This window comes from Calliopsis andreniformis, chromosome 5 (assembly GCF_051401765.1).
Source record: "Calliopsis andreniformis isolate RMS-2024a chromosome 5, iyCalAndr_principal, whole genome shotgun sequence".
Classification (NCBI taxonomy): domain Eukaryota; kingdom Metazoa; phylum Arthropoda; class Insecta; order Hymenoptera; family Andrenidae; genus Calliopsis; species Calliopsis andreniformis.
This window is the reverse complement of record NC_135066.1, coordinates 15,693,204-15,717,762: the sequence shown is the minus strand read 5'-3', so window position 1 is coordinate 15,717,762 and position 24,559 is coordinate 15,693,204. Positions and strand designations below refer to the sequence as shown.

Here is a 24,559-nt window from a genome sequence, read left to right as displayed (position 1 = left end):
CGTAGTGTCCTTTTAAGTAGAATAGTCTTGCACATAACAGATTATGTTTTTCTGTCTTCGTTAAAATACCGAACGCGAAATTGCAAAGAAATATAAAGTGATTAGTTTTCATTCAAAACAGCTAAAGAGTCAAATGGAACAGTACATTGAAAGGTTACACTAGTCTATGCTTCTTGACCTTAGTCGACGGTGTTCATTGATCTTTCAACGATTGTAAAACGTGACCCGCTGCGAATCACGTAAAGCGATATGAGAGCGTGTATAGTTCAGTGATCTTGAACAGTTATTTGATTTTACGACGACCGTAACTTCTTTTCAAAGTTGGGACTTCACGATAGGAATACACGCAGACTCCACTTGAATCAACAACTGCGATCTTCAACCTTAGGAAACTAATTCTCAGCAACCAAAATTAAGTATCTCGTCAATTTACTAGAAGTGTGGCACAATTAAAGTAAGTCTTTTATGAAATCGGTCCACAACTTTTTATAATGGAAAATTATTAATTACTGAACCATTTGGCTATATAAAAATGTCGATTTTTCTTGTAGCATGATATTACTCATACATTTATTACCTATATGGCGATTGTTAGTCATTGGTAACTCTCATAGTATTCAACGTGCTAAAAAAGAGGTTAAAATAGTTCAATTTTAAATCGTGCCATTGTTTTTGTTAAGTAGTCAAATTTTCTTGAGATAATAGTGGTACTTCCACCCTATATAAAAATATTATAGTTCACTTTCAGTTAATTTTTACACATATTTAAAACCTGACGATTTCCAAAATGTGTCACATTCACAACAAATCAGCGATACGACCTCCCCACTCACTTCTCCAGAATGCAACGAACTCCCCAATTAAAAGTCCTTCCCAACCCCGATTCCTAAAATATCGATTCTCTAACGCAGAGGTCCCTGACACAAATTCGCCCACCAGACGAAACTAAAAAAGAAAACCCAAAGAAAAAGCACGAAAAAGAAGAAGAACGATACACCGTGAGTATATACGGGCAGCTCGAAGATACCTTTGAAGGGTAGAGCAAACGAAGGGTGGGATTGGTGGCACTCGAGCGAGCGGGCGTACTGAAATATTCCAGTCGTCCTCTCCTCCGGGCTCTCCTTTATTCACTGGGTCAAGTTCAAACCGTCGGCAAGACGGAAGGAGGCAGAGAGGCTTCTGCTAGGGACAAACGGGGAGCGTGGAAGGAGGATAGAGCAGGACGGAAGAAGGCTGAAGTCGTTCTTTCGTTAGAAACCGCCGATCGATGGCTGATCGAGATAACAGGTAGGCGAGGTCGCTATAAGGGGTTTGCGAAGTTTCGAACGCCCGTTTAAATCCCCCCTTCGTTCTCCCTCTGTCCCCCCAGGGCCACCACCCTGTTCCACTTCCATCTCGCTCGCTCCCCTGCTCGCTCATTCATCTGCGGAGCATCGTTCTCCCTCTATCTGGCCGGAGTGTCCCTCTTTAATCTTCTCCCTCTGTGTTGCCACCCCACGCGGATGTAGGTGAACTTGCCCCGTTCGAGGTAAACTACCGACGACCGTTCCGCACACGTATCCGTGTACGCTTTATATGCACTTCCGTGCACGCGACACTGCACCCGCTCCCTCACCATCCCCCTCGACCTGTGCACGCGCGCGCTGACACGTTTGCACGGCTCGTTAGCGGATACACCTCGTGCTCCAGATTCGTAGTAGGCTGAGGGACTGGGACGGGAGATGGCAGTGGGAAGAGGACAGCAGAGGTACAAAAAGGGCGGAGGGCTTATCGCGATGTTACCCGGACGGAGGAATCTGTTACGCTTATCTGGGGGGCTGGATTGTAAACATTCACGAGGGACACTGTTCTCGATCGAATTTTTCTGCGGCTTTCGCCTTTTTTTTCAGCCTGTGACGATGCAGGATTTTGCGTCACGTGGAAGTTAGACCTGGGTAGGTATGGTTGAAGTAGAGAGATTTGAGTAGAGCAGAGTTTTTGAGGTGGGAAAATTGGTTTATGCGAAGGGATAATGTAGTAGATGCTTTTGTATTAGTTGAAGTGTTGTTTGATCTTGCAAGGCTATTATGTAACGCGCATGGTTTAATTAGATGTTCTTGAGGCTGACTTGAAGATGTTAGTTGAAGCACTTATTTATTTCTCTGGGTTTGTATTTAATGAAATATTTGAATACTATTTTTGATGGGTAGTAGTTTATTTGGATACTCTTTCCCCTTTTTCTACACCTTTCGATGTTCTTTGTTTTTGGAATAGTATGTAGTCATAAACGATTATAGTGGAATGTTGATCGCGATCGTAGCTTGTCTACTTTCTTAGAGCCTTTTCGTATTCTATATCCCTAACAGCACTGACAATATGATTTAACAATGACGAATTAGCCCTTACCTAAAGAAGAATTAATAGATAGGGTTCGAAAGACCACTTGACTCACTGGCCGTAAGAAAATTTATTCTAGGCAGTGTTTGAAAGGAATAGACTATATACAAATCTTTGTTCACTCAGTGAGCATAGCAAGGAAGCACAGAGCCCCATACTCTACGCAAGCCATTGACTGTTTATTAGAGATACCAACTCCTAAGAGTCATAACCACTAAGTGTCCAAACAAGGATAAATTAGTCTTCATCCAAATAGCAGTCATTGGAGTGGGTCCAGAAGACCTCGTTTGACTTCCTAGCTGAAGAGAATTTTATTCTAAGTTAGACTTCAAGAGAATAGACCATGCACAATACACCCTTCAAGACCCAGCCCAAGGTACAGATACAAATCTCGCGCTAAGTATGAAATTAATCAAACATTCATTCCCTACTCAACACTTCAGTATCTCAGGGAACCTTTTTCTTCATTTTACCAATTTCAACGCATTACGTAATGCAATCGGCAAATCACGCACGTGCGTGTCGAAGCCTACACGCGACAACGTGCCCGCGGTCGCGTGGATCGAGAGAAGACCGCAAAGCAAGGACAGGTCGGGAAAAGAAACGATTCGATCCGTCGCGTTCCGTTTTCTACTGGGTCAAGTTTATCGTGCAGCTGGCGAGGGAACGGGACGGATGGGGGGCTAAGGGCGAGCCTTGGAAGAAGTCGGAGGCGAGCGATGAAGCGTGGTGCACGATAAAGAGGTTTCTCTTCGGCTTTGTGCGCGCGTGCCACTGGCCTGCCTCGGCCGCGATAGAGAGTAAAAGGAGCACGAAGAACCGTTCTTGTGTTACTAATGAGCGATCGATGTCTTATTGAGATATCGGTCCTCCCACCGCGTTACTTTTTCCTCGTCCCTCTTAACCGAGATGCAGCGTCGCTCGAGTCCTGCCCAGACCCCCAGGGATCCACGGGACCAGCGGGTTTCACTTTCGCTTTTTTATCCGCGCCGAGATCTCAATCTCTCCACTTACCTTCTTCCTTCTTGGGGCCGCGGAACGAGTCATGCTGATGACACGAACTTGTGCCATCGCTTGGGCTCCGCCACCCGAGAAGGTTGCTGCGTTTGACGTGGGGATACTCGAGGGTTTTTCTGTCGAGCTGGACGAAGAAAGCGAGCGGTGGAATTGTTCGGCGAATAGTTGGCGGTGTTCTTCGTGGTAGTTTGTACGAAGTTCACGTAGTTCTTTGTAAGAATTGTTGGGTGCTTTTTACGTTGTCTATTCCATCTTTTATGATTTTTCTTGAGCTGCTGGAAATGGGGTTGATTCGATTTAAATAAGTATAAGTAGATATATAACTAGTTTTTGTCGTCTGTTATAATTTTAGCGATACAACAGTGTCTACTGTTTTATTTGTCGTTGTAAGGGAAGATGGTATAAGTCACATAGTTCTATTTTTGAGATGTGAATGTTTAAAGATTTGAATCTTAATATTTTTTTACAGATATGTATCTTATTGTATTCTAACTTTTTAAGGAAAAAGGTCTTGTACTTTAATCTGCTTGTATCGACAGTACAACTTGTAGTCTGCAATTAGTTAAAGTTTCAGTAAATGCAAGAAAAATCTTCAGCAATGATTCCATCTATTATTGCCAGCTAGGGGGTTACTTTTTCCATCTCTTCGTTCTGTAATTTCCCGCTCATTTGCAGTAATAACGATACACCTAAAAAATCATGCATTTCAGAAAATTGGAAGACAATATTGTCACTTAATATAAGAACCTTATTCCTACATCATTAACTCAATAACCGCAAAAGCATATAGAAAACAGATTTCTCAGTGAAACCCACAATCAGTACAAGCTACAACTGTCCAGAAATAATTGTTACATACAATAACAGTCGAATTTCTGCCAAAAGGTAATCCCAAAACCAAGTAAAATTACATAGTGAATGTCAATTTTATTTCTACGCCATAAATAAAAGCCTCAGCAAAGCAGGAAACCTCATTTCCCGAATCCTCTCGTAAATATCCCTCTAAAGCACAGACGTCCACTAAGCGTTTCAAATCACGCAACAGTTCAATCCAGTCGCCGAACAGCATTGGAGTATCGAAACCAGGAAGCGCATCGTTTGCATAACATCATCGTCACGTTGCCAGGCAAACCCGTAAAGTCTCTCATAATGCGTCATTCAGTCGAGTAGGTGTGTCGAGATCCCTCAACGGGGGCACGCTCTCCAAAGAGCGACTTTTTACCCCTTCCATCGAATCGTCGAAGTTGTTCCGAGGCACGTGTGGCTGCTCGTGTGACGGACGTGGATAGAATACATTTGGATGCTGGTTGCGCGAACTTGCAAAGTGTCGCTGGTATGTGCTTGCCGTGAAAAAAAAAAAAGCGGCAAAGGAAACGCGACGCTGAGAGAGAAGGAAAGGGTGAGAGGGAGGAAAAAAGAGCGAGGAGGGAAAAAAGAGCCGACAGAACGAGCTCGAGAGAGAGAAATAGGATGAGAGGGAGAGTAAAAGCATCGGCTGACTTTGTCTATGTGCCTGTGTGTACGTGTGTCTGTGCACCAGGCACGCGATCGTCGAAACTTTTGCTGTCCCGCGAATCGAGAGGTATGCAACAGCTGTTATCGTGTTACGGGTTCGCACGAGCGGCCCGTAACTTCATATCATCGTGGTGGTTGTAGGAGCCCACTCCGTGGAGTGGGTCAAGTTCACTACGCTTATGATAACATTTCTGCTCCGTTCCAGTTCCGTTCCGCGTCTAACTGCGCCTCCTGCCCCATCCACCTCCGCCTCCTCAGTCTCTGCTCTCTCGCTGTTCCTCGAATCCCCCTCGCTCGAGATCCCTCTTTCTTTGTCTACCGCATCATCCTCGTACCCCTCTGTTTCCCTACCTTCAGACCCGTCTGGCTTATCCTTTTCCCTCGCATTTGTAAACATCTCGAATCTGTCTGGATGGAACATCTCGCGAGCTTTTCCCCCGTGCAGGCGCAGAGGAGAGGACGTTTCGATCCTCCCGCGAGGGATTCCGCTGTCGCGACAGGGGCGGCTGGGAATTTCAAGTTCAAGGGCGGATCAGGGATTCCTGTGTGGGGCGAGGACGTTTGATTGATCTCTCTGCGACAGTGTTATCGAGAAAATTCCGATTGGAATTAGGGAGACGCGGTTGGGGGTGATGGTCGATAGAGACTAATTTACTGGATTGGTTGGTTGAGACTGTTTGGAGTGTTGCAGTGATACTATGGCGAGTTTAGAAACAATTAGCTGTAGGAGAAATCTGTGAGCAAATTGCAATGTGGTACGCTATAGAACCTCGTTTAATTAGGGAGGAGGGATCGTAGGTTTGGAATTAGTGGAATAATTTTATGTGATTTAGTACCGAAGCTAATTTAGCACTGTTATTATGTGTGTAATTCTATTGAAGTGGTAAAATGGCAGGTTTTTGAAGAATATTTAATTCTTAACAGCAATGTCCATTTATACGTTTATTTAGTTTTATTCGGTATGTTCGAAGATATGTGATAGAAATTTTAAAGGTTGATTCTGAATGTTAAAGTAAGACGAACAGCAGGAATGATGGGAATGCGTTTGAGCCCTCATTTTAGAGTTATTAATTGTTGACAGAACGTCTGTGATACGCGAGAGACGTGTCTGACTCAGGACTGATTCTACTGACTCGCTATGTCTGACTTGGGACTTATTCCACTGTCTTCACTATACCTTGACTTGAAACTTATTCTACTGATTTTGCTGTGTCTGGCTTAGGACTTATTCTACTGATTTTGCTGTGCCTGACTTAAGACTTATTCTACTGATTTTGCTGTGCCTGACTTGGGTACCTATTCTACTGATTCCTCCGTGTCTGAGTTTCCTAACAAGAAGATCATCTTGTACTTACAGTATGAATCAAAACTGAGTATACACCTTATACAAATGAAGCTCCTATACTACTTCTGTATAGTACATCTTATCCAGATGTAGGTAGCATGATAGATAGTACACAATATTTACAGTATCCGACAGACATGCAGTCACAAGCACATGTGCAAGATTTTTGAAATTCATTCCGTGCTTTCAAGGTATATTGGTACTCACATATGACTCGCTATACAATAGCCACAGAATATCTATTTGCAAATGGTAGCGCGTCGCCGTCGATTTCACGGTCGCAGAGATAAACAAACGCCAATGACGTAGATCCATTACCTTCCTCAACCCGAATGGTTTCTCGCGTAGTAAACAGAGGCTCGTTCCCTCGCGCACACGACCGCGCCGAAACTCGATGTTTAGCGAGTATATACGCGTGGAAGCCAGCGATTACCGCGATCGTTGAGTGATTTACGAGCTCGCCGACTCACGAGTCCCTTAACCTGTGTGTTTGCGGACCGCATTCCTGGGAGGGCTCGTAATGCTGCGGGAGCACGTGCTGCCGCGTCTCGTGCTGCTCGATTTGCCCGTCAAACGGCGACGAGGAGAAGAGGACGGGCGGTTTCAGCGGATAAGTATGCATTTCGCGTATAAACGGGCCAGCCAGTCGCCTCGCTTTATCGCCCTCCTCCGCTGGGTCCCGTTTTATGCAATTTCCGCGGAGACTGTCGACGACCAGACGAGGGCAGAGATTTCGGGGCGTAACTGCTGGACGAGCGAGGATCCTGCGGTGATCCACGCTTGCGACACGATGAGTTCTTCGTGAGGTTCTTTAAGAGGGTCGAATATTTTTCAATTGCTTTCGATGAGGTTGCGCGGTCAGTCATGCAGAGTGATTTAAACCAGTCGTCTGACTGCGAAATACTGCGTTTCTTACGACTTCTGTAACTACTTTGATTATAAATTTGGAATTTTGAAAATCAGAATTAAATTGTTTAGGTAGAGGATAAAAACTTGAGAGTTGTATGTATATGGTAGAAGTCGGTAAAATTGTTAGCTTTTTGCATAAACAACAGGGCAAGAGATATAGTGATAATGGAGAGAGTGAGATTGCAAAGTCTGAAAAGAATCCTGCCATTTTTTTAATCACGTAACAAGTTCGAGTTTGAATATAGGATAGAGTAGTCAGTCATGAATACTGTAAGACGAAAGTTTTCTTATTTTTAAAAAGTCAGAAAATTGTGGCTTGCTTTCAGAGTCATCACTTATTGACAAGGTGCCTAAAATACGCGTAAAATAAGTCTGACTTTCGACTTATTTCATTGACTTTGTTATGTCTGACTTGGGACTTATTCTACTGCCTTCTTTCTATGCCTGACTTGAGACTTACTCTACTGATTTCTCTGTGCCTGATTCCAGACTTCTTCTACTGACTTCTCTCTGTCAAAAATCCGACACAGATACGTAAGTAGAATAAGTCCCAAGTCAGACACAGAGAAATCAGAATTCCAAGCGTTCTCTGAACAATCAACAACTCCGAAAGAAACCCTTAAACGTAATTTTATTCTTGACTTTCTCCTATTTACCCCTTAAAATGTCACACACCTGTTATCGAACACCCTTTATAAACCAGCCTCAAATCAGCTGAAATTGCGGCCAGCCCGTCTTCCACAGAGCGCCGCCAAGTTCACCGTTGCGTAGCACTGTTGCGTCTGTGTGCACAGCGCGGCGCATAATCGATGGTCGTACTCGTATTTCGTCAGTCCGATATCAATCGCGGCCTTGGTCGCCGTTTATATACGCTGCCTTACACACCAGCCGCGTTCATGCCCCCTTTCTCCGTTTCCCTCGACATCCTCTCCCTTTCTGTCGTGCAACAAGTGTGACGGCTCATACCCGTGGGTAGGCGAATGAACCAACAAAAAAAAGAGCGAGAGGGAGAGAGATGGAAGAAAGAGCGGTTAGAGGGTGAGCGCGGAGGCAAGGCGGACAGAGGGGGATGATGCATCAGCTGGGACGAGAAGGACGGAGCATTTCGGCGGGGGGAAGACGGAAAATGGGTCGACTTTTGTGTACCGACGAGCTTTGCGAATACGTCAACGCCAGGACACACCTGCAATTCGACGGTTTCATCCCCCTTTCTCTGGCAAACGTGCCCGACTTTCGTGTGTGCTCGCGCGCGCGCGCCCTCGCCCCCTCGCCGACGTGTCCTTGAGAGTTGTAAATTCGTGCACGAGTAGATTTCGTGTGTGGGATATTCCAACGTGGATGGTGTGTATAGAAAGGAAGCACTTCCGGGGAAAAATTGAGAGACTCGTGGAGGGACTTTTTTTAAGGGAGATTCCTGTTTTACGGGGGATGTGTGCCAGCTTTGGTATTGAGCTTCTTTGGTGTTTATGAGAATTCGGTTCAGCACGTAAAATGTGACGAAGTTTTGATTCTCACGGCAGGGTTTCTGTTCTTACAAATGTTTCACACAGTGGAACGTACGCGTATTGTGAACTTAATAATACAAATATTTATGAAATTCATAACTTTCCAAACTTTTATTTTTGTGACACAGTGTTGTGCGTTTTATCTTTGGTTAAAAATTTCTTGTCAGAGGTATATATTTTCTTGAGTAATTAGTACATATTAACTGACTCTAAATATTTTATCAGGCGTAAAATTGATGAACTTTTACATTCCAAGCTTAATTTTTCATAAAGTAGAAATTTATTCAGATTCGAATGTAACTTAAATTCTAACAAAAGATACGTTTTATTATGAAGGTATTAGTGGAAACATAATTAAGTAATCGTTTAATCGATTTCGTAACAGCAAGCGTGCGAAAAGAACCGTATTCAACAGAATTGTAATAAAAGGAAAACTGACGAACACTGCGATTATTAATCGTTCACAGTGGCGATCGAATGATATGCAAATGTAATCAAACAACGTAATCAGTACTTTTCTCGTGAGACATTTACACCATTGAACGTGTGCACCTGTGACAGAAAGTGTAATTAAATTGTCGGACGTTCTCCCCGCGGCGTGTGTTGTTTTTTTCCATTTCCTATCGAGAAACTGGTCGTCGTTTTCTCGGAACGAGAGTAATATCTCCTTTCGCGCCCGATTCACGCTCGGAATCGCATTGGCCTGCAATGATCGATAAACGTCAGCGTTACTCGCGATCTTGCACGATACTCCCATGGAATTTCATTAATCTTTTTCCTCGTTTGTGCATTGATTTTCCTGCTGACGCGACTTGTGTGGGTCATTGAACGGTTTCCAAATAAACTCGATATTATTTATGTTTCTTTTTCTATTTTTTTGGGGTAATAATATATAAAAATTGTTTGGCTCGTTTTTCTACATCGATTGATGTGTGTGACTGTAAAATGTATGTGTCTATAAAAGTTATCGCAATTGATTTTAGGACTGAAATGTGGTCGTTGAGGTGATCAATGACTTGGAAATAGTGCGTGTATTTTTCAGCGCATATCATACGTTCCACATTTACTTTTCTTATTTATTTATAGAGTTATTCTAGTGTTAATTTAGGAATATACTTTTGTCAGCAGTTTCTCGGTATCAAAATCGAAATATTTCATACTGAAAGGTAAATTTTTCTTGAAGTTAGAAGCAAAGCCTGTTCTCTATGCTTAGGTATACAGGGTGTCAAAGCTGAAGCACATCACCTAAATACCTTCACTGCTTTAATAATAGGGAATTTTAAAACACTAAAAAAATTCTACACAATTCTACACAAAAAATTGTTCTAACATATTTCTCCTTTGAAACTATTCAAATTAAGACATAGACGAATTTTTTGTCATTAAAAACAGGAGATACTCTGCTCAGCTGATGAGATGAACCTCGAAATCAATAGATCTGTATTATTGCCATGGCTCATCTTGTCAGCGGAACACTATATCTGTCCTGCTTCAGCTTGGACACTCAGTATAACTAAAACAAGACTACAATCTTCTCAAGCAAAGATTCAAAAAAGAAAACATACAATAGCAACACATTAACTTCACTACAAAAAGTAGATACAATATTCTTACACTTCAAACCTGTAGATTCAATAACCCTGCAAAAACAGCACCCATACCCACTCCAACTAGAACTCTCGCCTCCCTAAAAAGTCCTCACAGGAACAATATCCCACAAAGGAAAAAAACACGCTGGATTTTCTCTAAACTCCCCCATAAACCCAAAAGAAAAAAACACACCCAGAAAAGAAATCAGCCATAGAAACGCTAGCCAAGAATCACGGGAATGAAATCCGCGATTTCCTTGGCGATGGTCAAGCGAGATGGTACATAAGCGCGTGAAATGAACGTGTAATGACTTAATTATGTCCTGGCCGCGGATCGCTAGGTGTTAAGCACACCGGGACGACAAGAGGGCGTGTTAAACGCGGGCGTCCGTGTAGGATGGGGTGTCGGGGAGACACAGGGGGGTACGGGAGAGCAGGAAAGGTGGCAAGAAGGGAGAAGGTCGATGGAGGGCCGCTCTGAATGGTTTTAATGGGATTTATGAATGGATAACGAAGCTTGGCCGGCTTTTTCGCCCCGCGTACGTGTAAATTGCGCGCGGGCGCGCGCCGCCCGACGTAACGGACAGCGGAGAAAAACACGCACACAGAGGCGAGCCAGAAACGAGGCAAACATTATTATACCCGGAACCGTGAATTATAGCTCGCTCGTTCAGCGTTTCAATTTCAAGCCGGCTCTCCTGCATCTGTCCCCCTCTCTCCCTCGCCGTTGCTCTGGCGCTCTCTCCAGCGCAAGTTCGCGCGCCACGCTGCAGCCTCGCATCAATTAAAGGGGAAGAAGCGCCTCGGTTTACTGGCCACCGTGTTCATGATCCTCCATCCCCTTCTGCTCCTCTTTCGTTCCACGCTTCCTTTCCTCTTTCCTCCTTCCTCCTCCTCCTCCTCCTCCTCCCTGAAGCCAAGTTTCCGCGCCTTAATGCGCGGCGATTTTAAGCGATTTACGTTCTGTTTACATAAACGGCCGTAATTACGCGCAATTTGTCACGAGAACGCGCTGTATCAGTTTCACGTTGCAGCCATATATCGCGCGACGCTGTACGTGCGCGTCCCCTGCCGCGATGCGTTTCGGGTAATTACGCTAACTGGACGCTGGACCTCCTGGAGGACTGTCCCTTCTGGCGTGGTTCTTGGGTGGGCTGGGATGTCGTGCGGGGCCTGGTTTGGGGAGATTTTCGATCTGGCGAGGGTTGGAGGGAGCATTTGAGAGTTTGATTTTTTCATTCGTGTCCCGTGAGAAGTCCCCTGGAAAGCATCAAAAGCAATGTTATGCAGGGGACTTCTCATGGGACATTCACAGTAAATGTTCCAGTAATTGTGGTTCCTATTATAGTATGTGGGATTCTTTTAGATGGTATGATAGGAAACAAATGTCAGTGCGATCGAAATTAGAGTTAATTAAATATATTTGAAATGTAACACACCAGCAATCGTACTTATAACCTAATGATAATCTACCAACAACGCGACAAAAATGGCCTTTCGTCCAATACAACGTGGTTGTTCCTCCTTTCGAGGTTTTCGGTCAACTGCCCCACGCTTTGCGTTCTTTTTGGCCTCTTGAGTGGGTTTTCCAGACCTAACGACATTTCCCCATCTGGTCGAGGAAAAATGCCTTGCGCCGTTCGCTTCGCCAGGCCTGCAGTCCTTTAACGTGCGACGCGACCCAGTCGTAAATTATCATACCTAACAATAAGCTTAAAACTAAACGTGTCTAACATCCTACAAGTATGATAAAATAATAGTATGGTAAAATGTGTATTCGGTGTATTCAGCTATTGCGAACGTCAGGAGGTGGAGAGGGAATTTTTCGAATGAGGTGGGGATACTTAGCAATTAGTGGTTGGTGAGGTAATCCCTACTCCATTAGAAAAGTTCCTTTCCTACCTCGTGACATCACAGAACAGCAGGTTTTATATCATCCCTGACTGGGACTCTGTTCAAGTGCGGAGACAAGTATTTTTGGCATTTAAGGTTGTTCTTTTCCTGTGATCTGTGACATCTTAAGCTTCCGAGTATTGGGACATTTACTGAAGGTTGTTACGTGGTGCATGGGGTGAGTTTTAAGATTCTTATAGTAACATAAACGCGGTGTTGGAAGGTTTTATAATGGGTTAGATAATTGTACTTTATATCGATAATTATTGTATAGAGGTCACATAGCGATGGTTTAGCGACTAGGATTTAGAAATGAATGATTTTCGAGGGGTGAATGTGAAGAGTTTCTATTTTTCGTCATGTTGGTGAGAACACAGTGTTCTATTATTTTGTGAAACGATTTTTCAATTATTTTTTTTTGAAGATATCCTTTCGAGGACTAAGAGAACTTCGATAACTCGAAAATTTTGATTTTTGTGAAGTTTCATAGTTTTGTAAGCGACTTTAAGAGAAGTGTATATCAAGGTGAAAACATCCCTTAAAGATGAACGTTAGATTAACCCTTATTGGACGTCAGATTCTCAGACCTGAATTGTGCAGGGTGATCATTTAACTGGAAACCTTCTAATAAGTCTTGGCAACACTAACAACTAAGCGTGCTAAACGCTGTCAACACTCGGAGGTTTCCCATTTAAACTGATCCAACTGTATAATGTCATGTAGCAGATTACATACGTCAAATAAGGGTTAACATCAATTACTATAAATATAGGAACATTAGATGAATCAACCTACATAAGTAAGTAAAGTGATGTATAAATAACGACGCAGAGCACTCGTCGCATTCCCAAACTGGACTGGACACGGATTCTATAAGGTTACGCCCTTTTTGCAACTATTTGCTTGGCTTGCTGGCACGCGAACACGCTTTTTGCCAGCGGCTTAGACGGAGCTACCAGTGTAGCAAGGTGCTGGATTAAACGGCATGTCCTTTCCGCGCGATGAAGACGTTCTTCCACGCTCTGTCTTGGGAGTCGACAGTAAAACGTGATCTGGGAATGCTTCCCATGTAGATCCCATGATCGTCAGTCCAAACATAGAGGCACACAATCACAATAAATTCATTAATTTGTTTGTCGATAATTATTCAATGAGTTATTGTTTAATTTATTTCTTTTTCTGAAATGAGTTTAAGATCTATGATGCATGAGCAAAAATTGTTTATTTTGGATAAACTTGTGAGTAGTTGTTTCAATATTTCATATCGGATGTTTGTACATGGTGGTACAGTTGAGGCAGATTTTTTTTAGTCTAATTAAACAGACAATTTTTTTCCAAAATATTACTAGAAAATGGAGTCAGTGATTTTAGCAATAATAAATATAAAAATTTACTTAGATTATTGTTCTTATATAAATACCTCTTAAATGACTTTACAATATGCAAAGCAGTAAACTACTAATAAACAGAAAGTAGATACCTACTTTTTTATCCCTGGCTGAATTTGACATGTATTTTCCAAAGTTTCAATATAAAGAAAGATATGATTCGTGATCCACATTATTTCACATAAAAATAATCTCTGAAGAGTGTGTACCTAAAGCTGTGCATGCAAGATAAGCTTTTTCCTGTCTTTTCAGAATTTTATGGAGGAAAAATGATTAAACGTTCACCCATAATATTTAATCACAAAATACTCTACGAATATCCAGTACGCATAGATAATAATGGAAGTTTTAATTTTCAATTGCTTTGACTTTTTATATATCTTTTAAAATTTAATGTTTTTCTCACGGCACTCAAAAAGACGTTCTTAACAATGTGCTTATAAAAAAAACTGCATCTTTGCTCGAAGAAGGTAACTGCACGATTTCAGTTTATTTCAGCAGGAAAGAACCACTGTTGATTGTAGCACCGTTACCTTCGCGCCCTATATAGGCGAAACAATTTGTAGCTTGCTGAGAAAAGATAAAAAACAGCGGTGGGTATCGCGACCTGCAACAGTAATTGAGTCATTTACCATATTTATTGAGGCACGTGCTGTTCTTACCCACTATCTCGATCCGGATCGATCGATCGCAAACCGGATTAATAGGCATACCTACCAATGGGACGCGGCGAAACAATTGCGCGAGACTGATGGTCGATTGAGCAGAATCCCTAATTGATTGTTGAGGCCTCGCTGTGATGAGATAATATTAATCATGGTTACAAAATGGCTAGTGTGTCTTGAACCTTGAACCTTTAACGTGGGACCATTGAGCGTTTGTGGCTTTAGAACGTTTTGGAATAAGGAATCGGGTGTTCGGGTGGAACGATTATTAAATAAATGCACAGAAATTCTGTCGAACTTTTGCTAAACTTGTGCTAATTGTGAAATTAATAATAATATGTGGGAGAGTGATTTAACAAGAATTTTAATTCGAGGAGGTTACTTTAATCAGAAATATTTAGGAAATGTCTGAAAACGACTTAAATGTAGATCAACTTTTATTTAATACAATTTTTTGTTAATTTTAAAAAAGTACCACATTATTGGTTCGTGATATTCTATAATATTAGAGTTTATTAAAATACTAAATATTTTTGCGAAACAATAATATTTAATTTAAACAGATAAACCAGGCTCATATCAATTTTAAACATCTATCAATACCTGCTTACCAAAGGTTTCAAAGTTACGCAACACATAAGCGAAAAATATTTATAAATAAATATGCGGTCCTATATGAAGTTCAATAAAAAGTAAAAGCATGATATTAATTCCAGTTGAATGAAATTATTAAATTAAACAATTTAAAGAGACACGATGTTAAATAAATATTTAAAATTCACGTGAAACAATTAATGAATAATTCCTACACAACATTCGAGCAATAAGTTTCTACCACATTGTATAATAAATACGTAAGATTTTTACAATACTAAAAACAGTAATTGAGGAATAATTTATTTCTGTATTTGTGTTTCTATTATTTCTATTATTTCCCCGTGAAAGCGACAAATCATATACAATAGATGCAGACATTTAATCAATAAGCAGATCCTAAATAATTTGCGTGCATTAACGTCTGCTCAATTCCCAGATGAATCGATTCTAGCATCCATCCGTGACCCCGATAAAACGGTCATCGATTGTCGTAACAGTTGTTACGCAATCGACGCGGGAAGTAATAGCTTGCAACAGGTGAGACGTTCCGTAATCGCATAGCGGAAGGACGGTGCGCCTGACCGCATAAAAAAGAACAATTAAAGCTGGAAACATGTATTTATCGGGTCTCGTGAACTTGTTCGATATCACGAAACTCTGAAACTCGATAAAATCGCTTAGGAATACCTTGTACAAATACTGATTGATGGCACTGTGTATATTCCTAACAAACTGTAATATTTCTCCAAATCGAATGATTTTAAATCTGACGATTTTCAAATTTTCATATTTTTAAGTATTCATATTTTTACATCTTCAAATATTCAAATTTTTCGATCTTCAAAATTTTAAATCTTTAAATTAAAAAATTTGTAAGTATTCAAATCTTTGAAGTCTTTTAACATATTCATTTCTAGCTCTGACTACCAAGTCCCGAAACTTCTATATTGAACTGATTGATGGCACTTTGTATATATTTAAAAAACTGTAATATTTCACCAAATGAAATGATTTTAAATATTCAAATTTTCCAATATTCAAGCATTTAGATCTTCAAATTTTCAAATTACTAAATCTTCAAATTTAAAAAATTTTAAATATTCAAATCTTCGACGTCTTTTAACATATTCATTCCTATTTCTGGCTACCAATCCCTGAACCTCTAAATTTAAGTTCCCAGAGTTCAATCAATGTAATTCCACTTCGGTGCAATAATGTTTAATTCACGCAAATCCGTATGAGATAACAGTAATCTCCTTCCCTCTCAAAATACACCTAATAATACCCCGCACGTTCTTCGCTGCGAATCACGTGTTCCAGTCACAAATTCGATGTAAGATTATTCATTCCCTCGTTATCCTTCCACCACCTGAATCAAGTAGCCTAAGCGCCACGCACGTGAGCGTGATCGAAGTCAATGACGTTGTTGTCGGAACGAAGCGAGGAGTTACAGCCTGATTTCCGATCGAGAGAGACTTGGTAGATCACGTTCGTTGCGGCACGTGACTCGATCGATCTGGCGATCTGTAAACGCGACGCTGATGGATCGACGATTACCCTTGACGAGATAGGGGATCGCAAGAAGCAAATGACGCGAATCGATGTAATATCCATGATCCAATTGGAGAATGCGAAGTGTGCGTTTTAAAAATAAAAAGTGAGAAAAAGGGAAAAAGAAGAAACTGGACCCTGTTTCTGTCCGTCGCGCTGCTCGTTTTCCATATTTAACGCGCCACGTGTCCTTCGACGATCTCCTCTGCAGATCGATCTTCGCTGATCTCTGGATCAATCTGTGGAGAAATTAGAGCACGGAGGTTTACTTTCGCGATTCTTTTTGTGTTCTGTAGCAGCGAGTAGTGACGAGGAGAGATTTTGTACTAAAAAATTACGATTTTTTTAAATTCATCTGCAATGATAATTTTCTTTAGAGGAAGACAGTTTGAAGCGACGATACCAATTTTTAAAGATTTTCCTTTTTTTCTTAATATAACTTTTCAAGAGGGTGAAATATAACGAAATTGTGAATACAATACGTAAACAACTAATTTTTGTGGTTTACAGTATTGTAGTGAAAGAGTTTCTCTGTCTTCTCAAAAGAAAGGGTGATATTACCTACCAAAATATGACAAAAATCAAAGATATTAAAATTTTGTTCGTGGTTCCTTTTCTGAATTATTAATTGTTGAAGATACACCTAAAATGCATCTTGAATGTGTCTGACTTGGGACTCAGTCTACTGTCGACGTCCATTAGCGAGGCTGGATACAGCGAAATCAGTAGACTATGTCCCTAATCAGACATACAGAGAAGTTAGTAGAATAAGTTACAAGTCAGACATAGTGAGAAGTCAGCAGAATAAGTCCACTGTCGTATGTGAAGTAATGAGGTCAAACGCAGCAGTTTCAGTAGAATCAGACGAGTCAGACACAGTTCGTGCCTACTTTAGGTATTTTTTGTATAAGTAATACCTTGGAAATGAAATTTTAAGTGCAATTTCGACATTCTGGATTTTCTTTTTATTTTGCCATGAATTATCCATTCAAATTTTTTTAAACACTTGCTTGAACATTCTATACATTTCACGAGGACATCTAGAAAGGCTTCTTTTCTCCTTGAACTTATCGTAAAAGATCTGCTCGCCGTCACTAACCATTTTTCATGAGAAACGTTTCATATTTTTACCACAGGTCTTATAAATAATTCTAGTTACTTCTGCAGTAGATGTTCCATGGTAGAATAGAAGAAGGATCTAATGTTATATGTATAACTACTCTGTCCAGCTCCATTTTCAAAGTGATTTAATGTTCATTTCAATAAGAGAGAAAAATTCTTGTTGTTATTAACGGGGAAAAAATAACAATTCACATGTTGCCCTTAATAAAATTTCACTAGGAGACTCCTTTTTGAAAAGAGTATCTGTAGTCCAATAGGTCAGTTTTTCCATCGTTTGTGAATGTGTACGAAGTCGTAGATATCTATCCCACTTGAACCTTTTGACGTAACGTGTTTGAAACAAATTTGTGTTCTTTATATTTGTTTTTCTTGTTTGAGTTGCGTTCTCGTGAAGTCGGCGGTTAAATATTGAGACGTGTGCCACTATGTACGGACGCTTATGAAATTTCACCGTGTGATTTTATTTACCAGTGCTTGTGTTGAAAAGTTTGGTGAACCTACAACTTTTAAATTTTTTCTTCTCATAATGTGCTTAATGGATTGTTTCTTTTTATTAGAAATTACTTTTTAGTTAGAGGAGACAAATCTTGTTGTTTTGGTATAAACTATTATACGTATACTTTACTGTAAAATAATTCTTGGGTAGAATTCCACTAACAAAAATGAAAATTTTATTTGTGATAGGATTATAGACGTCTGTAGGTTTAAAATATAGTGTTCCATAAAAATTGTTACGTTCTGTGATTTATCGAAGGAATAAAATAGGGTCAATATAACTAGTTTATCCAATATAATAGTTTTGCAAACTATTCTTTCTAAATGTGTTCAATTTATATTAATTTCGTATCAGTAAAATCCTTTTCAAAAAATTGCCGAAAATCCCGTCGATCGAATTTAATCTTCAGCTCACTCAAAAGCATCCAAACTAAAAAACAAACAGTAACTAAAATTAAAAAAAAAAAAAACTCAAAAAATTTCCACCAATATAAAGAAAAATTGTCAGGAAAAACGCCTTCTTGTATGCAGTATATCATCACTTCCACGAGGGAATCAAATTTCCCAAAAAATGAATCCATAAACACCCGCTTCTATACCCTTTCTCGTCCCCTCTCCAAAAATACTCCCACAACCGTCGACCTCAAACTTACCGCTGCGAAGCCATCGAGCGAGGGATCTCCTAAAAAAATCATCTCAATCTTCCATTAGCGGCGGTCCTAATTCCTCCGCGTATCCCCGCGGGGACAGGTCTCAAAATAAACTTTCGATTCGTTCGCCACGCGAGGGGCGGCCCACCCCTCGCCCCTAAACTAGTTCAATTTACCGCGACCACTCCATTCGCCAGCGCGCAGACCTTTCTTCGTCGTCGTAACTCACAATTCGAGCGTCATCGGGTTATCTGCCTCCGCCCCCTGCCACCGCCGCGTTCAATTTGTCGAGATTCCCCGTTCCGATAAAGGGGAACACGACCGAGAGAGCTGGATAGCCTCGTCTCTCTGTCCCTCGTACAGCACGCAAAACCGCGTCGCGGCACAGCGAGGAGAGAGAGTCGATCGTTATTGTCGAACGCCGTGTGCATATGCTTTAGGCACGATTCGGTTCATTCACGTCGTTCGATCGTTGCATTCTCCCCCTCGTTCATTGACTAAGGTGCACACGATAGACCACGTGTCTAGCCTCGCTTCTGGCACGGTTTACGCGGCAAGGTCGCGTACGTGCCGCACCACGGACTTTTACGTACGTGGAGTACACATTGTGAGTGCAGGCTGTGTTAGGAATCTCGGAGAGGAACGTGAGTACATCAATTGAGGGCGCTGTAAGTACGTCTTTGTGCGGAGTACTGCTCCATGCATTCTGTATTTAAAGAAGTTTAAGTCATTTCAGTATTTCTAAAGTTGAAGAAAAATAGGACATTTTGAACCATAGCTTGAGTTCTTCGAGTATCATGATATATGTAAATGTAGACCTTTTTTTTTGTAACTAAGTTTCTGTACTCATGTTCCTCTTGCAGATGACACCTTATTGTGTTGATCATTGTGAAAGTGGTCCAAGTAAAAAATCTTCAAAATTGAATTTTGTTATTTATTTTGTGTTGGATCAATTAATGTTATAAAATACGTGACAAATTCAATCTTTCAACATTTTTCACTTAGACTACTTTCATGATTATTGGTACAGTTATAGAAGCATTTAACTAAGTACTATCCAAGGTGTCCTCGAACTGGTGGTTCAAGTGGAAAGGTGATGATCCTATATAGCAAAATAGGTCGATGATATAGAATATTTTTTCGAGAAAATTGGCTTCGAATATTAGTCAAGTGTACGTGTACTTAGCTAAATCCTGTTCGATTTCATTTACTGCGTATGTCGACGAAGTGAAGGAGCGTGCACTAAATACGACTTTTTCGGTTTTTGCAGTTGCATGTAGTTTCATGTTAACGTTACTACTAAAATTTTGCAACGGATGGACTTCTCTTTCCCAGTAGGAAGGAATTTTTATAGTACCAGTTAGTTTGTTTACCCCTGTTAACGAGTTTATAAACAATTTAATGAGATTTCAGATGTTTTCACCGCACTTCCGCAGTTCACGTTACGTTCTTTTCATCATGAGGATTTTTTGAGCTCGTTTTTAATAGCGATACATAAATTTTCAACGAGATCCGTGTTTGAGTTATTTACAAGTTTGTTGTAGGGCAAGCGTCAACATCATTTCAATTAATGCGCGATATCAGAGCGCACTGGTTTTCAAAGTTTTCCCCATGATGGTCTGCTCTGAAAGTTTTCAAAATGTCACCCTTTTCTTTCCTTTCACAGACTATGAGTATTTTGACCCAAATGCGTTGCTTCCTTATTTTAGACATGTTATTGAACTTTTCAGTTTCAAAATTAGGGTTATTTAGTAGTCCTTTTTTTATTTGAAACTGTTGGTAATTAAGTATTATATTATCAGCAGTAGAGATATAAACGAACATATTGCATACACAAACCATTTAATGTGAAGAACCCATTCTAAGAGTAATCCATTTTTCTGAACTCTGTAGAGAAGATTACAGTAATATGAAAGTATTACATTTTTTATTTAGAATGCTTCAAAATAGCGTCAAATATAAAACCATTTCTATCATTCTGTCAATTTCTCAGCAACACACAGTATATTTCCCTTCTAAAAGAGAAGACAAGAAAAAATAATTATCCTGTTCTCCAGCAGAGTAACAAATTGATATTAGCACAATACTTTTACCTCTATTATCAAAAATAGACACGAAACGCCGAAGCGTGCGAAAAAATAACTCATGTCCACCAGACCGCAGCCCGAGTGCCCCCTACCAGACATCTGTTCCCTAAAAATGATAGCAACCCTGACCACGGGCAACATCCCAAACCATTGGACGAGCTACGCAAGCCAACCTTTCCGCCGTGACCGCGTTATCGTCGGTGGTTACCTTTCCCACCAGTTGACCCACCTGTTCGACGAAAAAGAGGCGAGCAAAATAAAACCAAAGGAAAAGGAACAGAAACAGTGGGATCGTAGGTTAGCGAATTGTTCGCATACGAGAGATTTTCGAGGCTCCACAGGCTACAGCAATCAGATGTACACCCCATTGTGCACACACCTGTGTCTATAGTCGTATTTATGTGCGTGCACACGAACACGTGTTCGGGGCTGTACATAACAATCTCGTAGCACGCGTAGCCAAGCTTTGGGCCACTGTACACAGCGTTAACTATACAGGCTAGTAAATACGCGATTAACGCGCCCGCTACGGGGAAGATGATGCCTTTGGTTGGAAATGTACGAATTGCTGTGATGATTGCCTGTTGATAATAATTAATTATGTGGGTAATAAAAGAAATACTCATATAGTGGATCATTCTTGGAAAGTCTTTGTAGAATTCTGTTTGTTGTTGAGATTTCATTGAATAAACGACTTGTATATAGGATGCTTGAGAGCAGGTGTCAGAAATTTTGAGGGATGATTTTACATGACGGAATAAAAAGAAAATTAAGAATGACGAAATTGCGTTTGAGGCTGCGTTTCAGAGTTATAAATTACTGTAAAAGCATATTAAATTCGCCTGAGGTGTGTCTGACTTGAGGCTTATTCTACTGCTGACATGCAGTAGCCAGATCAGATGCAGTGAAGCTAGTAGAATAAGTCGTAATCCAACACCGCGAAATCAGTGGAATAAGACCCAAGTCAGACACATTTCATGCGTATTTTAGGCATTTCTTCAATAATTAATAACAAGACGCTAAAATCTTTATTTTCTAGTATCTCTGTCGCTTTATCTTGGGGCTTGAGACATGTTTCTTTTATATTTGAATTGATTTTATAACATAATATATTTTTACGATGGCTATATGTATCAATGTATCAATGAAAATGGGAAAAATGAGGAGTATTGTGAAGATGTCTGGTTTATTTTAATAGATCCCACTCATGGTTGTGAATCGCCTAACTGCGCGCCTTGAACACGTCTCATGCATTTCCCGATGGGATTCACTGGACACTGGACTCTGCGGTTGAAGGTAGGAAGATCGATAATCTGTTTTTGATGTAACTGTCGATATTGTCTCAGAAGCACTGTCCATCTTTGATTTGATTTGAAATGGATACATTAATGAGTGAAATGGTTTCGTTATTTAGAAGTCTATCTAAAATTTGTAGTAGGTAACGAAGATAAATTTTTAAAACCGTCAGTATATTAGGGGTGGATATATACAGGTTTCATGCTGTTTTTCAATATAAAATATATCAAATTTGCAAACATTACGATATCGAGAGGTACAGCAAATAGTGAAAACTGTTCTAAAAATAAATTTGTCTGTACACTGTGAATTTGAAAAAGTGGATAGTACTTTTGAGACAAATTGATGGTTCAGCACCACCCATTATTTTTGTATTTTATCAATGCACATGCATGTTTGCTTCATCATTTTGCATCAAAGCAGTACTCTTATACGCGTAACAACGTAAATATACAAGTGGGAATGCAGCTTAATGCGCGAACCAACGACTCGTTTCTCCGCGTGGTTCATGATCTTGACGACCACGTATCGCGTTACATGGTAAACCGAGGGTGGAGAAATAGGTAGTCGATGGACTAGTACGGTGATACAGGTGCACAGGACACGTGTATTCTCGTGACTCGACAAGATCCTCGGATTCTTGGCGAGAAAGCGAATCGCGACATTGCGTCTCGTTAGTCGGATCGAACGAAACTTGCTTCACATCTAGCTTCATCGCATTAGATTTTTGCAATTATTCTTTGATCTGAGAAAAACATATTAAACGTGATGATGGAAGTGGAACTTTGATCATTATGCATACAAAATATTTGATCTTCGATGAGACCAAGAATACTAAACAATAATTAGAATTTAAAACTATTATTATGATACATTCTTCATAAGATATACGTAACCTGACAAACTGCATTAAAAATAATTTAGATATCAGTGTCAAACAATAAGACATTGTCATAGAGCTTTTATAGTAGCTGATCTCATGTGTAGGAGATACAACATAAAAAAAATAATGCAAAATTACAATAGGTATTTGAATACAGTTTAGGTGAATTTTATTGCCTTTTCTTTCATTTTCAATTCTTTCGTTTCTGGATGGTGATAGTTTGTAATTATTTGCAAAACTGATCACTCGATTATTTCTAACTGCGTAACTTATACTATATAACTGCCGTCGATTGAGTAATGTTTTCTTAGACGAACTCTCTGGCATGAAGTTACGCAAGCTTTTTGAAAAAGCTCGCGCTCGCTAACGTGAGTTTGCAGCCCATGAAACTTCTTACGTAAGGCCCAGAATCGCTGGTTACTTTCTCGACCAGGGCTGCACCATTCACCTGACATCACCGATCGGTGCACGTACACGCTGCAACTCGACACTCGCTGTAGCGCGAGGTAAATATTCGCTTTTAACACTGGAACTGTCGAAACAGTCAAAAGGATTTGTGCAGTTTATTTTTGAAGAGTATTTTTATCTAAATAAAATTTCAAAAAACTTTCGTAGGATATTTTTTTATTTTTAGTCGTCGTTAAATACAACTGAAAACAATATTGAATAATATATTCTTTATTTAGACAATAATCTAAGTAATAATATAAATACACAGCGTGTTCGTCAAAAACTATTAGAAATTTTAGGATAGGTAAAATAGAACAAAAGTCAAAATCATAATAGAATTACGTTTGAAACTTCGTCTCCGAGTTATTAATTGTTAAAGAAGCATTTAGATGCGCTTGAAATGACTTAGGGACTTACCTACTTCCGGCGTGCATTAGCAAGTTCAGGCTTGGCGATGTTAGTAGAGTGAGACAGTAGAATAAGTCTAGTCAGACACATTTCACATGGACTTCGGGCGTCCTGTTAATAGTTAATGTCTCGGAAACGAAGGCTCGAATGCAATTGCAGTGTTCTTCGTATTCGTTTTATTTTGACACGTAGAATCGTTCCTTAAAAATTCTGACATTTATTGTGGAACATCCTCTATAATTATTTATAAATAAATTTGGTATTATGGTCTTAACCACTTAAGCCGGTAATTGGAACTATACGTATGTGCACGTACCGTGTACGTCGAACCGGCTTGGGGGTTTAATGAACGTAATTGATCTTCAAATGAGAATAAAAAAACAATATAATTCTTAATAATTCAGTATTTTCTATAATTAAATTTATAATAAGTGTTATTATAGAAGTTTCCTAAACAAGTAGCATTTTCAGGGATAATATTATACATTTCATAAGTAAGATACATCCTATGTATATCTGTCTTCCTTTGTTTAACTTTGTCTGACGCATAACTCTTCTTCTACTTAATTCTACTACATAACACATATTATTTGTTACGTCTTCGTTCATTTTTAAAACGATCTTGATCAAACAGATTGAAAGATCATATTCATAGTACCTATCTGGAAGTTATCTTCAAGATAATCAGTGACCAGTAAGGGTCAAGTGCGTCAAATGCAGCTAATAATCAGTTAATTGCTGTTTACGTATTTAGTAATAATCTGGGCAGCCAGAGGCAATCTACCATTGATGGCATAGTATTATAATTATGAAATTAA

The 24,559-nt window shown here is 40.0% G+C and overlaps 1 long non-coding RNA gene across 6 annotated transcripts in view; it reads left to right on the top strand.

Moving 5' to 3' along the window:
- LOC143178919 (uncharacterized) overlaps nt 1-24,559 on the top strand; it is a 225,152-nt gene that overhangs the window by 81,815 nt on the left and 118,778 nt on the right. For 5 of the 6 annotated variants that reach the window (XR_013001866.1, XR_013001867.1, XR_013001865.1 and 2 more), the window contains one exon: nt 21,903-22,000. The exons of the other annotated variant lie outside the window; for it this stretch is intronic. This is a non-coding gene — a long non-coding RNA (uncharacterized LOC143178919). The remainder of the gene's footprint in view (nt 1-21,902; nt 22,001-24,559) is intronic. 6 annotated transcript variants of the gene reach the window in all.